The 19,817-nt window shown below is 30.4% G+C and overlaps 1 protein-coding gene across 1 annotated transcript in view; it reads left to right on the top strand.

Moving 5' to 3' along the window:
* The first annotated feature begins 632 nt into the window (after nucleotides 1–632).
* LOC137932711 (protein peste-like) overlaps nucleotides 633–19,817 on the top strand; it is a 64,084-nt gene continuing 44,899 nt past the window's right edge. The window contains exon 1 of the mRNA XM_068776363.1: nucleotides 633–874. The gene's annotated coding sequence lies outside the window, so the exon portion shown is untranslated. The remainder of the gene's footprint in view (nucleotides 875–19,817) is intronic.

The following is a 19,817-nucleotide window of genomic DNA, read 5'->3' on the forward strand; positions in this document are numbered from 1 at the left end:
TTGTTTACAGGTCGATCACTTCTGGCAGTAACGATTCTGCAATGACCGATGTTGAATAAATAAAAAAAAATGAAAAGCCTTTTATTTCTAGACAGAAGATAAACATTATATTGTACAAAAAAGTAGTAGTAACTTAAAAAATAAACGATAAAAGATTAAAAAATTATAAAATTAAAAAGCGACTACAAAAGTGACAAGTGAAGGCCTTCAAGGATGTATTATATTCTTTAGGTTTGGCTTTTTTGAACAAATCTGCACCGACAGGTACAGATATTAACAATTATTAATTTTATTACGTAAAAATACGAATTTTAAAAATGTTTCTTACACTATATCATTATTAAATTACTATTTCTGTTACCATTATTTTTTTATTAGGGTAAATAATATATTAATTAAACTGTACGTTCAACGCCTTTAAAACTTCTCACTCGAATATAGAATTAGTATATATTTTCATTTAAAAAACTTGTCAATGTTTCAACTATGCAAAGGATATATGAGTTAATAAAATATATATTCAGAATATTAAAATATGAAATATTGTCAGCTGAAATGTTGTAAAGCTTGCATTAAAATATAATTGTTTTGTTATCACCACTCTGCTATATCTTGTCAGTGTGGTGTCGGACGTGGCTTGAGAAGAACGTGTGTCGTGACTTCCCTTTTATATACGATGATAAGTTTATAAAACAATTGATAAAAGTATAGCTAATTTTAATATATATCTGTTGTGATCATTTATATTGTGATATATTATTTATTTGTTGAATATAAAATGAATTAATATTTATTTATATATTTATAAAGTGATTTTATATAAAGAATATAATCTTAAATAAAGTTTCGACTGCGGCATCATCGATTTTGTTCGGTAAGTGATATTTTGTTTAAATGTCTCTCTACATTGATATATTTGTATGTGTAATTAATGTAAGGTTTAAAATTTATTGAACTTTAGTTTTTACCAACGTACAAAATAAATTTATAATGACATTGGTATGTTTTAAATTTTTCATTCGACATGCAAAAGTATTTTGTTTAAGCACGAATTTTAATATGTGTGTTTAATAAACAGTGTAATAATGGAACATATATTTACTTTTTTTAATAGTGTTTAATAAGCATATAAATTTAATCTTTTTTATATTATTATAAATATACACGTTTTTATTAATTGGCACATGACAAATAGACAATGATAAATAACATTAAAAAAAATAGAATTTACGTTAAAAGAGTCACTGTCAAGTTTCTTGACAGTGGTATATACATACACATATAAGTATATATATATGTATATATATATATATATATATATATATATATGTATATATATATATATATAGAGAGAGAGAGAGAGAGAGAGAGAGAGAGAGAGAGAGAGAGGGAGAGAGAGTTAAGAGGAAATTAAACTAAACATATGTATATGTATATATACATATTTGTATATACATATATATATCAGAAGGAAAAATTAGTTAATTATGAGGAGGGAATAGTGGAAAGGAATAAAGAACTATGAAAATATAAAATATAAATTTGAACTTTAACAATTAACATCTGATTTATATAAGATCGCAGAAAAATTTATCTCATGTATAGTGTGTATCTCGAATATATTGTATGCATTTGTAATAATACCTCTTTGGTTATCCTATTCCCATCCGGCTGGTTTTGATGACATTAAATAGGCAATATAAAAAAAGAAACATAAGTTAATATTTCTATAGAGCTATTTTTGTTGTTATTCATGTTAATTTACTTGAATGAAATTAAGTAATTAGATAAATCCTACTATTTTTTGTTACTTTAATGTCAAACAAAACCAGATATTTTATATACTTACATGATATTTTTAAACCAATTTAATATTTAAGAAATGTCATGTAATTTATTTCTAAAACAATTTATTTTTACAACTCACGCTTACATATATCTTGTATAAACATAGATAACATAATGCGATATTATGATAAAGTGTCAGTTTAACATTACATTCAAATATACTATCGATTTAGAAATTATTCCGATAAGTGTACTTCAGTGAACATAGTATTTTAATTAAAAACATTTATGACCTTATGAATAAAAGTCATACATTTTCCCACGCGACTTGTACGCAATAAATTACGTAAATAATAAGACTCGCAAAAAATAATTAAAATATTGTACAGGATGATGATCGCAGAAATAATAAACAACGCATTCATAAATCGTTTTCAAAATCCTGTTTTATTAGTACAGATTTATTTAATATGTTTACTACATAATAAAACATAATTTTAATTATACAGTTAACAGTATGTTTATGTTCGTTTGTTTGTAAATATGTATATTTTGTATATCTCAAATACTGTACTGTACTTTTCCTTATTATGGTTGTCTGTAAGAGATTGCCTTGTATGATAAGACAGCCCTTTGTACTTTTTTTGTATATTATTGTGAAACTATTTAAATGCATCCTAACATGTACAATAAAGAATATTAAATAGAATAAATAAATAAACATATTAAACTTAATTATTGTTTATCTGCATACGTTGTATTGGCGTAATGTGTTATAAGTACAATGTTACATATTTCAGAGCGATCACTTTATTTAAAACAACAGGAAAAGTGTGTAGGAATTTTAAAGTTTTTTTCTTATTTTTTCGATTTATTGGGGAGGCCGAAAAGTAATGTCGTTTCTGTCGACATATTTAACGGAAAAACCGATTGTGTTTAGGCGAAGAATGGAAGGTGATGATGTGAATTAAAAGAAAGATACACATCATATTCTGACACAACGAAGCTGTCAATATCTCAAAACTTTTGGACTTTTGGACGCTTTTAAATAACAATTTCTCTCTACTTTTTGTTCACAATAATATTAGGGATATCGGAAAGTAATGTCGTTTCTGTCGACATATTTAACAGAAAAACCGATTGATTTGTTACCGCTCCGGCATTTATTTTGTATACTAGATGGCAAAAGGTAGTTGATAACGAAGGTGAATATATTGTTGATTAGAAATAAAAACTTGTTAAAAATGCAGTCGTGTGAATTTAACTTAAAAAAGCGACATTACGTTCCGGTCCCTCTAATATTTTAGATCAGACATACAATAATTACACTAATCATATAATTTGAGTCATTGCAAGCTAGTAGTAGTCGAGTGATGTATATATGTTATATATATATATATATATATATATATATAAATAAATAATATGTTTAGTAATAAAATTGTTACACAATATTTTGTAACACTATAAACCTGTTTCTTATTGATGCCTTATATAGAAAGGAACAGTACAAAGCTTCGTAGGCTTGTTATATCTAGTGATACATATATATACCCACACATATATATATACACCGATACATCGCTTTGCGTCGTTTCGTTTTGCGTTTTTTTTTGAAGTTGCATCGCTGCTTAATTAGTACTAATTTTCACTGTGCGTCGTTAGATTTACGAGGTTGCGTTGTTTTGGGTTCGAGTCTTTAATTTTTTTTTCTAAGTGATGGCAACACTTGTTTCTAATTGCGCCATGCCATCAACAAATTCACAAAAACATCAAAAAATCAACGCATTTTTAATATAGTTTTATTTTTACTTTGTTTTGCTAATTTTGGAGTTCAGTTTCAATTACGTAGTGTGATGTGCTTTTTCAAAAGGGAATTATAAATTTATATAAATTTTACGTGTTGTTTCTGGTTACAGAAAGGTAAATATTATTCCAATTTATTTATTAGCAGAGTACTTTTCAAAAAACAAAAATATATTATTTTTCGATTCAAAAAAAAACAATATATTTTTGTTTTTTGAAAAGTAGTATTTTCGTGACCCTGGAACCTTTCTTGGATCTTTACATGGTTTGCTATAGAAAATCTTAATTCACTTTGCGGCGTTTCAATTTGCGTCGTGTTTTCTTTTGGAACGTAACCACGACGCAAATTGAGATTTTGGTCACGAGAGGTCCATAAAAACGGACGTCAATAGGTATAGACATTAGAGAATTTTGAGACTTGCGATCATAAGTCGCGGATTTAATTCCCGGGATATATATACTTATATAATTCACACTTTGTGCATTAATTATATATAATTGCCACTGCTGCCGAATAAGATTTAAGAGGATGAGCAGCACCGTCCTCTGCGTACCATAATACCACACCGCGATCGCCAACCAGCGTACCAAGTGTGGCGATTATGGTATATCCCCCCATAAATATCTTTCAGTAGATCTATACCTTACAAAGGTTGTCTATGGCCTGAAATGGTGATAAAAATTCTTTATTCAACATACGACATTACATCTCTTTTTGACATCAAATTGAGTCTACTATCTGTTAGGATGATAAATATCTCAGACGTTAGACCAGGGCTTCTTAAACCATGGGTCGCGACCCCAAATGGGGTCTAAATACAATTTTATAATTTTTGGTGCAATTTAAATTTTAGATTTTTGAATGTTTTAAAACGATTTCTAAAAATATATAGTATTTTCATATGTATATTTTTACCTAATAAATAAGTCAACAAATAAATATTAATTTATTTTTCTTTTATAACTGTATGGGGTCGTCAAGAAACTCGCAATAATAAATCGGGTCGTGAATGACAAAAGTTTAAGAAGCCCTGCGTTAGACGAACAGAGGAAATAAACTCAGAAGAACTATATATATTTAAACATATACGAAATTACATATCAAAATTAAAATATTACTTTATTGAAATAGGAAGTTTTGCTATTTCTAAAGCAACCTACCGCCGGTTCGGAAGGCAGTTCAGCCGAGAAAAGGCGAAGAACTCAACAGTTGCTCTTTACAAATATAGTTTTATAAAGAGCGAGATAATAATTACCTTACTGAGTTAGCATCGACATTTAATTCCACGCATTAACATCAGTACAGTATTCTTGAATACAATAATATATTTTTACTATGATTTTATATTTCTCCTGTGACAGATCTGAATTTTATTGTACATACATATAATTAAAAATACTGTATTTATATAAAAAATATCGTGACTATATAAAAATAAATGAAATCAAATTTAAAAGTACAAAGTAATAAAAGTAAATTATTCACACATTCAAATCACCCTGTATACCGGTAATGTATTCTAAAATAGAAAAAACAAGTGACCTAAATATGATAAGTGGGAAAAGGTCCCCAAAAACGGAAGCTATTAAAAAGTGTGTATATATATATACATATATATATATACATATATATATATACTAACTCAATAAATTATATAAAACAGATTTTTTCATAAATAGAAATAATTTCCTGAGAAAAACGACAGTTTTGTGGACATATATGCGTTTATTAATTTATTATTTTGTTTTTTTTTTCTCTCTTAAAGACAGTTGGATTTATTTTCAAACTTAACATATTTAACATCAGAGCACGATATCCACTTGAATAAATAGTTTTTAATACAATTGTTTTTAACAATTAATGAAAATTTATGCATTTATTCAAATGGATTCTATTTAAACATGTCTATTGGTGCTGCTTGAATACGTATCATTTCCTACTTTATTTTTAGCTTTATATGTATCATTTCTATTGAAAATTGTGCGTATTCAAATCGATGTATTCAAAATCAAGTAAGTTATAAATCCATAAAGTTTGAAATAAATTTAAACGTATATATAAATAGTTTTTATTTTTATTATTATGTATTTCAGCTGTGGGATGTTCACTGTTGGACATATAGCTTCCCAATAGTTCTCCAATAGGACTGGCCTGCATCCAGCGTTTTCCCACAACCTTAATAAGGTTTCTTCTCCAAAACCTTAAGCCTTAATAATAAGTTCATTCATGTTAGCCCATAGAAGCTCACAAGATACAGGCTTTACTTATAGATTTTATATATATCCGGTTGGAAGCGGTCTATATCTAGGAAACATGTTACGCGATTTTACACTGCGGTCCAACAAGTAATTGAAGCCTTAGTGTTTAAGGGAGAGTTATAACTTTCGTACCAGGATAAGAGCAGACACTGTTCAGTGTATTCATCTATACTTTAACTGGTGTATTTTAATTTCAGAGTAGACGAAATTAAATCTAATTCTTCTCTTCAATTCTTTATCTATTTCTCATGTTCGATCATTCTTTGGAAAGTTATAACCCTTAAATGTATGATGATGAAAACCTGCAACATAAGGTTTTTAATAAGTATAAAAATATTATACACACATGTATATATATACTATATATACATGTGTGTATAATATTTTTTAGATTATTTATAGATTTTAAAGTACAAATAAAAGTCATGCATGCATTTAAGGATTAAACAGTGGCGATCCGATAAACCTAATTAACAAAGTGTGAATTATATAAAGCTGTATTCCGGAAGTTGAATCTACGACCTATGAACGCAAGTTTCTACCATTAATAAGATTTTATAATAAAATTTGACAATTTATTACTGTATTACTGTATTAATAATTTCGTTATTATATTTCGTTTCGTCGTTTGATCGCATTAAATAAACGCGCGTGAGTTTATTTTTCACTCAAATCACGGTGCGTTCGAAAACCTCGTTTAATTGCAAGTTGAAGGTTTTTTTTTTAATTTTGTAAGGTTTCTGTTATTGAGGACTTCTCGTTCTCTTGTCTTATTTTTGGGACAGGAATATAAACCTTAATACTTTCACTCTCTCTTATCTTTCACAATTTCTCTCTTTCTTCCTTCATCCTTCATATTGTCTATCATTCTCATACCATTCATGCTATTTTCTTATCCTTACGTACTATATAAATTATCTAAATTATCTAGTTGTAAAAATAATCATGAGGAAATACATGAGAAGCATTGGCATATATATATACATATATATATATATGCCACAAATTTCTTTACGAAGATATAGGATGCAGGTTTTTCCTAACATATCTTTTTGAAAAGCTATATAGTTGACCTATGTCAAGTAGTGGAAAATTTACAAGAGATTTTAAGATTGATACATAAATTTACTGTTAATTTGTAAGTAGAACTTTGGATATATATATATATATATATATATATATATATATATAAAGACCCACTAATGAAACTATTTAAAAAAACCTTTCAATGCCATCCTGCAATACACAAGGGCAAGCTCAAAGTTAAATATAAAACTGTAACATAAAACTGGTTTTTCTTATATCTAAAAATAACTTTAACTGCACATTGCGTTTCCAAAGCAATTATTATAAATATGTTTAATAACTTGTTCAAAATTAAATCAGTGAAAGGTTTTTTTTTATGAAAGGCCAAATAATTGACATTTTTAGATTCATATGACTATGTGTCTCTCTACGAATTTTCAATGTTAATAACACACAAATGCTATTGTTTTTTTCATGAAAACCTTTTATAATGATACAAGGATATGCAACAGCTATTACAGTAGTCCTGCGTTGTAATTATGGTATATCTGCCCATGGATATCTTTGAGGGAGGCCTATACCCAGTGCGCGTCAATCATCTGACGTTATCTTCATAAAAGAAGGTTGAAAAAAATCCGCCTGAGATTATTGTGGATTCAGATTTCTCTCCATTTGAATATCTTACAACTATCAGTGTAAGAGTGGCTGTTGTAGAACGTGTTGACTGTATGAAAGAATTCAATAAATTCAAACGATGCTGGTAATTTAAATATAATCACAAAACTAGGTAACAGTCGAATAATATGTAGAAATAGAACAGAACAAACGAACAGGTGACATAAACTGTTAATATAAAAAAATTATGTTTTGGAATGTGCGTCTGACTGTTTCGTAGACTGTAAGCGTTTGCGAAAAGTGTCTTTTCATCAGACGGTGATTACTTTGAAGGTGATGAAATAGATTTGGAAGAATAAATGAAGAATTTATATTATATAAACAAATTCACTTTTCATTTTTGATCACACTTTTATATATATATATATATATATATATATATATATATTAATAAACAGTAGTGCTTGTTTGTTATTTAGTAGATAGCTGAACTTATCTCAAAACGCGATATTAAACCTATTGGCGACAGAGTTTTTCGCCTATCTTATCAAACCTGTTAGTCTTGCATAGATAAATTGTTCTACAAAAAAAAAAAATGTTTATTGTTTTTTGTTTGCGAGAATACAGATTATTAAGGAAAATAAACTTTTTATTTTCCGTGCAGGAATATCATACTTTATTGTTTGTTCATCCTTTTTCATTTCTGCCAGGAAGATCATCACGAAAACCAGTTCTATTCTGTTCACATCCATCAACTTCCTGCGAGTTTAACTATGTCATATCCACATTGTAGGAAACCTGTCCACGCCACGTACCAACTAATAAATATCTCCACTTCAGATATTTATTATATTTACACCTGATGCAATCAATTTAATTCCTTGTAAGTATTCTCTACCTATCAACCTACAGTGATACAAAGATAAGAAGTCAGGCGTGTAAATGTGATAGTAACTGCTACTAATCAAATTTAAAATATTATTTATTCAAATGGCACTTTCGAATGATTCAATCAACATAAAATGTCGACATTGTTGTTCCTACATGAAGCTACTCGATTCGGAAGCCAGTTCTGCTGAGAGTCGACGAAAAACTCAACAGTTGCTTTACAAATATAGTTTTATAAAGAGTGAGACAGTAATTAGCTTCCTGAGTGATCATCGACATTTAATTCTACGCATTATTTAATGGAATCAGGCGTTACCTTGCGAGAGTCTATCCTAAGTAAGAAAAGGACCAATATTTAGCCACTTCCGCACATGCAGTGGTAGTCGTGCAATAAAGTGCACCGCCCGCCAGCCCGCTGATAAATGCGTATGCGGCAAACAATGCTAATTACACAACTACCACCGTCAAATCACTGAACACGTGTTTCACCCCTCCACGGAGCATCTTCAGGATTCTTCTATATTTATTTTTATATTGGTTTTAAATCTCTTCAATAGCAGATCTGAAATCGATTGTGACATTTTATTGCTCATACATATACCCTGTGCCATATATTAAACATTTAAAATATCATGTTTATAAAAATTATCGTGACAAATTAGTAAAAGTTTATTCTTGACCCATTCAAATCACCCTGTATTCCGGTAATAATAATCAAATAAGTCTGTATAGAAAAATATTTGAATATCTTTTTCTATACATTGTTATATCAGTCAAAGAACTTAGATAACGACTTATATCAGACACAATGAGGTTTGTTGTAGAGCTGACACTAATTGTATTTATACAATATCAAAAAAATTATAAATGATTTATTAAACGGTTTTATTTAGTTCGACCCGTACGGAATTTGTTTATTTGGGTCAAAGTTAGAAATTGAAATTTAAGCACCTTCCCGTTGTCAGATTGATCCGCAATTTGGTACACATATTTAATTTAGATGACAATACAATATAATAAAATCAATAACATTATGAATCTAAGATGGCCGCCGATACAAAATCCCGGATTACATATTTTTCCTTAACCCCCTCAATATGGGTATCAAATGAAAGGGCTACACTAGTTAAACACGATGATTATGTCAAAATTTAAAATTCAAGATGGACGCCGTTCCAATATGGCGGATTAGGTACATATTTTTCCACAACCACCACAATATAGGTATCAAAAAACCGTTTAACTTAAAAGTTTTTTAAATGTATTTATTACGTTTCAAATATAATTAATTTTATCTATGCATCGTTGTGTTATCCTGTGAAATAATTATCAAAAGCAAACGGTTTTTACGTGGCTTTTTCCACTGTATTATCGAACGCAATCTCTGCATCTTACAAGGATATTCCAGTATTTATTCTCTTAACACTGCCAAAATTTATTCGCTTAGCGCCGGTAGCGCTAATTCAGATTACTTGGCTTGTCGCCGGCCGTTTTTGACATTATCGGGAAATTATGAATTGTAACGTTTTAATCAACACATCGCTAGTTCTCATGCGTTCTCAACCCTGATCCCTTTCATGAAATTTCAAAGATATACATACGTAAATAAACACAAAATTTGTTTGTTTTATATATTTGTTTATATCCATTCTCTTTGGTATTCACTGTTTTTCTTTCGTATGGTATGAAGCAAAACAGTCTAAAAGATGCAACGTCGAATTCGCCTTGTAAATATTTCACTATATATACTTCCGAATCGGCCAAATCGTCCTGAAAGTCAGACAAGACGTCCGCGCATTCATCATAAATAATCGTGTCGTCTATTTCGTCTGCCATGATGAAAGGGCACAAGCACTTATAAAAACAAAAAACTTTTTGACGTATGTACCTTGTTATCTAAACAAAACACCAACAGAACTCAACCATAACAGAACTCAGCGATACTATTTATACTATTTTGTGCATGACACTACTGTGGTATCGCCGGCCGTTGACCACAGTTTTGTGCACGACACCACTGTGGTGTCGTCGGACGGCATAGAATAAAGAATAAATAAAAGTCTTATAATATTTTTATAAGATGAGATAAGTCGTCTCAAAGTCATTCAGAGAACGGGCTCCAGATTTACTGAAATCAAATCAGAAATGCAGAATAACCGAATCGCTCGTAACGAGAAGAATTGCTTGTCTGAATTGGCGTTTGCGGGGAACATCACCACTGATGGCTGTTGATGCCGAAATGTTCTTGAACGATGCCCACTAGCCAGTAGATTCGGCGTGGATAGACTCCTCACAAGGAAGACTGATCATCGCAGCGATATATCGGGATGCATTTGCCTCTCTTCTTCTTCTTCTTCCTTCTCTTTTCCCTTTATTTGGGGTCGGGTCTCCTTATCAATTTGCGCCAGGCCACTCTATCCTGGGGTAGAGGGCCAGGCGATCTATCGGGACGCATTTGCCAAAATTTAACAAAATATTATATATACTGTATACATAAAATTTTGTTCCTTTGGCCCCCCTATTATGTATACAGTATACATAATAGGGGGACCGGAAAGTAATGTCGTTTCTGTCGACTTTACAGAAAAACCGATTGATTTTACCGCTCCGACTTTGATTTTATATACTAGATGGCAAAAGTTTGTTGATAACGAAGATGAATATATTGTAGATTACAAATAAGAACTTGTTAAAAATGTAGTCGTGTGAATTTAACTTAAGAAAGCGACATTACTTTCCGGTCCCCCAATACAGTGATTCCCAAAGTGGTCTATAACGACCCCTAGGGGTCTATGACAACCTGCAAGGGGTCTACGTCAGCGAAAAAAAATTTGGGGGTCCATGAGAAATGAAAATGGGGGTCCACGATAGTGGATCTCCACACATGCACTGATATTTACTTACATCATACTATCTTATAATATCAAAACATTTACATTATTTATAGAAGTACCTATGAAGTAAAAAAAATATTATATATGTTTATAAAATTGTGTAAGTTGTAGTATATTGGTATTCGCTTTGTGGTCGCAATACATTTTGAACTTGTAAAAACTTTGTATTTAATGTTACGTATATTTTACATAACAGATACAAAATTTTATTTTGAGTAGTTTTAATTTAAATTCAATCAATAAATATATAAATTAACATGTGTTTTTACTTTAAGTTTTTAACACTAAACTTCACTACAGTTAGAAATTTACAGGAAATCAATATCAGGTAAGTAGGGGGTCTGCTCAACACGGAAAAACATGGCAAGGGGTCTACAACACAAAAAAGTTTGGGGAACTCTGCCCTAATACATAAAACTTGCAAACGAGTCATCAAATCATTTTCACATGTTACGATCAACTAAAAACTCTTGAATGCTGTAATAAAATTTTTAATAAGAAAACTTAAAGTCAAAGTTCTAGTGGAAAAACCTTAAGTGTCGTCATATATATTAAGTATAACTTATGTTTATCATATTGGTTAAGCTGGAATTGAATGAAATTCCCCCTTCCGGTAAATGGTCAGCTGTCTAGACGAATGTCAATAACCCATGCTGACATTATTGACTTCCCACGCAAAAATTCAAATACACTTTTACATGTTGTTAGCGACTTTGTAATATTACAACTGTATTCTGCTTTGCGATAAAGAACTGAGAACTTAGGTCACAGGTTCGATGTCCGGGAACTTAAATATAATAGGATTCCCACAAAGAAGTTTCTAGATGATGGACAGCAGCATCTTGCACCACAATACCACCAAGTATGACGACTGTAGTATATGTAGTACCCACAGATATCTTTGGGGGGAGGGGGGAGGAGGAGGGGGAGGGGGATGCCAAGAAGTGGGCGTCTATTTGCTGAAAAGACGACTACTGTACTGCTTTTGTTTATACAACCAATACATGGTGAGATATATAAATATACATATATATATATATATATATATATATATATATATATATATATACGAAGACACCAGGGGCATAGACAGATGTTTTGGCAATTGTTAGCATATCTAAATTTCATGTTACGTTATTAGTCGAATACAGGAAGTTTTTCCGAAACTATTTTGGATAGGAAGCTAATGTATGCATCTATAACGAAGGAGTCCAGAAGTAGACAACATACTGCACAGCAGCTATGGAATTCATACTATGTTAATTATTAACATAAGATTTAGTAATTACAACGTAATTATTAAAGACAATTCTATATAAATTCTATCTATAAATATCTATTTGATATAATAATTATTCTCTTGGAAGATAGTGTCGCTTTACATTTTGATAACCCAAATTTAAAACGATTATTTTCAGAGTAATTGTGATAAAAATATTACTTACTGTACAGTGAAGCTATACGAAGTTCACAGTTTTTTTTTAATAAATTCTTGCAACCAATACATATAAACCATAAATGAATGATTTAGTTATATATCTGGGTTGTATCTACATGGTTATATATCTAGAGCAGAGTTCCCCAAACTTTTTTGTATCGTAGACCCCTTGCTATGTTTTTCCGTGTTGGGTAGACCCCCTACTTACCTGATATTGATTTCCTGTAAATTTCTAACTGTAGTGAAGTTCAGTGTTAAAAACTTAAAGTAAAAACACATGGTAATTTATACATTTATTAATTGAATTTAAATTAAATTAAATTAATGAAAATTCTGAAATAATTCAGGAAATGAATAAACGTACTCGTATTTGTCCTACATTCATATTTATAGAGTGACGAATTGAACAAGTCAGTGCAAGGTAGCGAAGTTCTGAGACCGCCGACTCTCATGTTTTTACAAGTTCAAAATGTACTGCGACCACAAAGCGAATACCAACATTCTACAACTTACACAATTTTATAAACATATATAATAATTTTTTTACTTCATAGGTACTTTTATAAATAATGTAAATGTTTTGATATTATAAGATAGTATGATGTAAGTAAATAGGTGCTATCAATGTAAGTGTTGAGATCCAATATCGTGGACCCTCATTTTAATTTCAGTGACCCCCAAATTTTTTTTCGCTGACGTAGACCCCTTGCAGGTTGTCATAGACCCCTAGGGGTCGATATAGACCACTTTGGGAACCACTGATCTAGAGAATGTCCTCCACGCTTTGTTTATTAAATATCTGATTTACGATTAGTTTTGTATAACTGTGATTAAAAAACTAAAGTGAATTTGTTTCTGAAATATAAATTCTCTATTTATTCATCCAAATAAATTTCATCACCTTCAAAGTATTCCCCGTCTGATAAAACGCACTTTTGCCAACGCTTTTTACAGTTCACGAAACAGTACGAATATTATACCAGCATAGCCTTCATGTTATTCCTAGGTCGAACCGGTAACCTATCCTAGGTTCTATACCGGTTCGACCTCAAGTTAAAAAATGATTATTTTGAATAATATCAAGGGAACCGGAAAGTAATTTCGATTTAAGTTAAATTCACGCGACTACATTTTTAACAAGTTTTTATTTATAATCAACAATATATTCACCTTCGTTATCAACAACCTTTTGCCATCTAGTATAAAATTTTTTAAAGAGCGGTAAAAATCAATCGGTATTTCTGTAAAATATGTTGACAGAAACGACATTACTTTCCGATTACCCTAATATGTAGCAAAATCGACGTTAGACCTTTACATACATGTGAATATACATAAGACAACATTACAAAATGTGTACAGGTTGTTTCTAAAGTTCTTTAAAAAAGAAATTGTATATATTTTATTTATATATAACCCACAATATACCTGATTCCCCTGTATAAATAGCAAAAAAAAAGAAGAAAAAAATCAACAATAAATTCACCTTCGTACATATGAATATACATAAGATAACATTATAAAGTGTACACAGTTTATTCCTAAGTTTCTATAAAAATATTTTTTGTATATATATTTTATTTATTTATAACCCCCAATATAACTGATCACTCTGTATAATTTATCAAAAAAAAAAAACTTGATCAATATATTCACCTTCGTCATCGACAACCTTTTGCCATCTAGTATACAAAATCAATGTCGGAGCGGTAACAAATCAATTAGTTTTTGTGTTTATATATATATATATATATATATATATATATATATATATGTATATTACACTTCTTCTTATATATATATATATATATAAATATAAATTACACTTCTCCTTAAATATATATATTACAAAGAAGTCGCTGGATGTTAATGTACTTCGAAAGGAAACACGATTTAGAGACGATATGACACGATCTTCAAGGCACGTATTCCATTGAGATGCCCACTTAAATTCGTCTCAACAAGCAGCTAATGACAGCTTCCTGTGGCAGCCGCGAGAGAATAGTGTCGTGTAGTACTCTACTGTATTGGATTTAAGAATCATATTATTTATTAGTACTCCTATATACCTAGCATGTACATATCAATAGGCCGTATAACTTCGTTGTAAATTAAAGTACTCAAACTAGGTGAAGCCTGTATTATAAAACTAAAATTATATTTACATATATCGCTATTTATTATATACTATCCGAAGAATCTATTTTTCTTCTTTTCAACCGATGGACGCCGTCTACCGCTACTTGAAACGAGCATAAGATGAATCAATAAAAATTAAATTAAAGTGTTCGTTTGTACTATTAAAACAATCGTTTTTTACTACATGCTTATAAATATATATATACGGTAGAAATATCAAAATAATGTTTTTTGAATATTTGTCTATATGTCTGTTTCTTTGGGGTAATATCTGAAATGGCTGCACCGATTTTGATGGTACTCATACTGGCAGATAGCTGGTGTAATAATGAGTAACTTACCATACTCTGTGTTTGGCACTGGTCGGTGTAACATAACTGCTGAAGATGCCCCGTGGAGGGGTGAAACACGTGTTGAGTGATTTAACGGTGGCAGTTGTGTAATTCGCATTTTTTGCCGCATACGCATTTATCAGCGGGCTGGCGGGCGGTGCACTTTGTTGCACGACTACCACTGCATGTGAGGAAATGGCTAAATATTGGTCCTTTAATTACTAAGGATGGACTTCCGCAAGGTATATATATCATATTCATACAGTTGAATTACAAGAATTGTCTTAGAAAAAACGAAGATGGTGTGCACTATTTACTAATAATTAAAAGTTTTTATAATCAGGTCAAAAAAATTATTAATAATAGCCTTGAATGCAAAATTTGGTTTAGGCAGCTGGAAACAAACTTCTCTGGTATTATAGTACCTAATACATAAGAAGCTGTTCTTATTATTAATGGAACCATTGATTTTTGGACAGGGTCGACCATATATTGATAGCAAATGATCTATGATTTCATCAAACAACTGCAAAGAATCCAGACATTGTTAAACATTTAAACCATTGGTTTTGTAGGAAGGGGGGGGGGGGGGGTAAATCTCCAGGATGGATACATGATACCTTCAGAAGGGCCGTCGGATCTCTTTCGGAACTTGCAGCTGCACTTTAGTATTGTACCAAAACACATCAGGAAGCTGTGTCTTCTCCGGCATCCTCGCTGCAACACGAAACCACTTTGCTCTTCTTGGATTCGCATTTAGTGGACGATAAAGGCACCTACCATCAACGCACGCAAACCCGATATCCTTTTAGTCGCCTCTTATGACAAGCAGGGAATACCTTGGCTATATTGTAGTGAACCAGGACTAAAAGGATAAAGTGATAAATAGTTATTGCTGAATTTATTAAATTAAATAAGTTCTTTGTTAAATAACTCAAATCAAAGATACAGGTTTAAGTTATTGTTATAAATATAACTTTTAGATTGTCTCTGCTTAACACAGAAAGGCATTGAGGTTTCTTAAAATAGATTATATGTAGGCATTTAATTACCTACGTGCACACTTATATATCTTTTTATAGAGTCTAGGCATTGTTATATATATTCGAATTCCATTGCAAGGTGATTCGTGTAAGTGTAATCTATTTTAAGAAACCTCAATGCCTTTCTGAGTTACGCAGAGACAATCTAAAAGTTATATATATATATATATATATATATATATATATATATATATATATATATATATGTATATATATATATCACGCTGGGTGAAGAAACTTTTTTGTGTCGTAGACCCCTTGCCATGTTTTTCCGTGTTGGGTAGACCCCCTACTTACCTGATATTGATTTCCTGTAAATTTCTAACTGTAGTGAAGTTTAGTGTTAAAAACTTAAAGTAAAAACACATGTTAATTAATACATTTATTAATTGAATTTATATTAAAACTACTCAAAATAAAATTTTGTATCTGTTATGTAAAATATACGTGACATAAAATAAACTATAAATAAAAAAGCATAAGCAATAACTCAATATTTTTAGTGAGAATGATGAATCTGATGCTTTAATAATAAATTATTAACATTTGGCGTCAATTTTGTAAGGGTCAATCTTAAATCTTCTCGGCTAATGATGTTCAGTCTGTTTATTTTTTTTGTTAGGAGATTGAAAACAGCGCTGAACCCCCTTTCCACTAGGTATGACGATGGAAAGAAAATTAAATATTTCCTGATATTATAAGATAGTATGATGTAAGTAAATAGGTACTATCAGTGTATGTGTTAAGATCTACTATCGTGGACCCCCAATTTCATTTCATGGACCCCCAAATTTTTCTTCACTGACGTAGACCCCTTGCAGGTTGTCATAGACCCCTAGGGGTCGATATAGACCACTTTGAGAATCACTGGTGTATAGTGTAGTGTAAGTTATGTGAAGCGAGGACTACTCGAAGAACTTGAACTTAGTCTACCCTGATGTTATGCTTATCTAGAAGAAACCAATTTATTATTGTCTTTAAGACTCCTTAGGTATAATTTTCTGGAAACATTGACGCCGGTAAGTTGTTGGTAAGTTGGAAAGGATTTCAATTGCGTGCGGAAGTTCTGAATCGATGTGTTTTATTTAATTGTCGATGTAAATATTGACATCGTTTTTAATTACTTCAATAAGATTATATAGAAATAAAAGATAAACATTCACGTTAATTTGTTTTATGTGTTTTAATTTGTGGTTTTTTATTAACATACAATAATCTTTAATATTTAATGGAATCAGGCGTTACCTCGCGGAACCCACTTTGTTGCACGACTACCACTTCCGCACATACAGTGGTAGTCGTGCAACAAAGTGAACCGCCCGTCAGCCCGCTGATAAACGCGCATGCGGCTAACAATGCGAATTACACAACTACCACCGTTAAATCACACAACACGTGTTTCACCCCTCCACGGGGCATCTTCATGAGTTATGTTACACCGATTAGTGCCAAACACATAGTCCTCTCTTTGTATATATATACATACATCCATACATAATGGCATTGACTTCAGCGATCACAATCCGGTAACTGGTTTCTGGTTGTTGTCAAAGCCGGGGCTGTCACAGCTTCATCCGACACAGGGTTCGAGGATCGAGAAAGAGAAGAGAGCTGGTAGACTTGCCGTGGGCAATTTGCCCACTACGTGAACCGATGGTATAGCCAAGGTTGGGGAAGTCGATTCACCTTGCAGTGTGTCTTTATCAGCTAATATGATGATTTAATTGTGTACATTTATCCTTATAATTAATGTTTTTGACCGCGTCGATAGATTCTATATATCTTTCTGTTATAATGTATATATTATAATATTTTATTGGTGCGCATATTTGAGAGCTTGATGCATATTCTTTTGAACATTTGGACATTGTTTAATATCTTTTATGATTACGAAATAAAATACAATCAATTTATTTCAATGTATTTTTGTTTTAATTTTATAAATAACATTTCTGGTATCTGATTAGGTATGCTTTTTAAACTTTTTCGTCGGATTTGAGATAAAAAAATACACGTTTTGTATATTTATATATAAAAGTGATATTCACTAATGTATCGACTCATTAGGATATATCTAAAACCGTAATTCTTATAGATTTGAAAAATAAAAATAATTTACCGCCATTTTACATTTGATTCAATAAAGAAAGTTTATGTTTAAATATGGAACAATTCATTTTATAATTAAACTGTTATTATTTAGTTCGACTCGTACGGAATTTATTTGTTTATTTATTTGGGTCAAAATTAGAAATTGAAATTTAAGCATCTTCCCGTTGTCAGATTGATCCTAAATTTGGTACACACATTTAATTTAGATGACAATATAATAAAATCAATAACATTATAAATCTAAGATGGCCGCCGATACAAAATGGCGATTACGTATTTTTCCTTAACCCCCTCAATATGGGTGTCAAATGAAAGGGCTACACTAGTAAAACACGATGATTATGTCAAAATTTAAAATTCAAGATGGACGCCGTTTCAATATGGCGGACTAGGTACATATTTTTCCACAACCACAACAATATGGGTATCAAAAAACCGTTTAACTTAAAAGTTTTTTAAATGTATTTATTTACAAATAAAACGACCACATATTTTGTAAGTTCCTAGCTTAAACAACGTATTGATAATATATTAAGAAAATTTGTTTTCAAAATTAAAATTCTTATTTAAAAGATCACCACTACTTTGTACTCTCAGATGTTATATTCCATAAACAAATAGATTAATGTGTCACATTTCAAAGTGATAAATTTAAAAAGGACGATTGAAAATTGTTGTAAAAGTTTTAAATCTTATTTATAATATTATAGTATATTCAACGCAACATATATTAGGGGAACCGAAAAGTAATGTCGCTTTCTAAGTTAAATTCACACGACTACATTTCTAACAAGTTTTTCTGATCAACAATATATTCACCTTCGTTATCAACAACCTTTTGCCATCTAATATACAAAATAAATGCCGGAGCGGTAATAAATGAATCAGTTTTTCTGTAAAATATGTCGACAGAAACGACATTACAAAAATCGGCAGAACACCTTTACATACATATGATTATATATGAGACAACATTACAAAATATATACAGGTTGTTCCTAATTTTCTTTAAAAATAATTTTATTTATATTATTATATGTTTTATTTATTTATATAACTGATCACTCTGTATAATATAGCAAAGTATTTGATGTAAACAATATGTTTCCTTTCATATTGTAAAGATTTATTTTTATTTTACATACATTAGAATATACATAAGACAACATTACAAACTATATACAGGTTGTTCCTAATTTTTCTTAAAATATAATTTTATTTTTATTATTATATGTTTTATTAATTTATATAATTGATCACTCTGTATAATATAGCAAAGTATTTAATGTAATATTGTTTCCTTTCATATTGTAAAGATTTATTTTTATTTTACATACATTAGAATATACATAAGACAACATTACAAACTATATACAGATTGTTCCTAATTTTATTTAAAAAATATTTTTATTATTACATGTTTTATTTAATTATATAACTGATCACTCTGTATAATATAGCAAAGTATTTGATGTAA

This window comes from Battus philenor, unplaced genomic scaffold, assembly GCF_028537555.1.
Source record: "Battus philenor isolate CCGP_79_NKW_IND1 unplaced genomic scaffold, ilBatPhil1.0.hap1 SCAF_12, whole genome shotgun sequence".
Classification (NCBI taxonomy): domain Eukaryota; kingdom Metazoa; phylum Arthropoda; class Insecta; order Lepidoptera; family Papilionidae; genus Battus; species Battus philenor.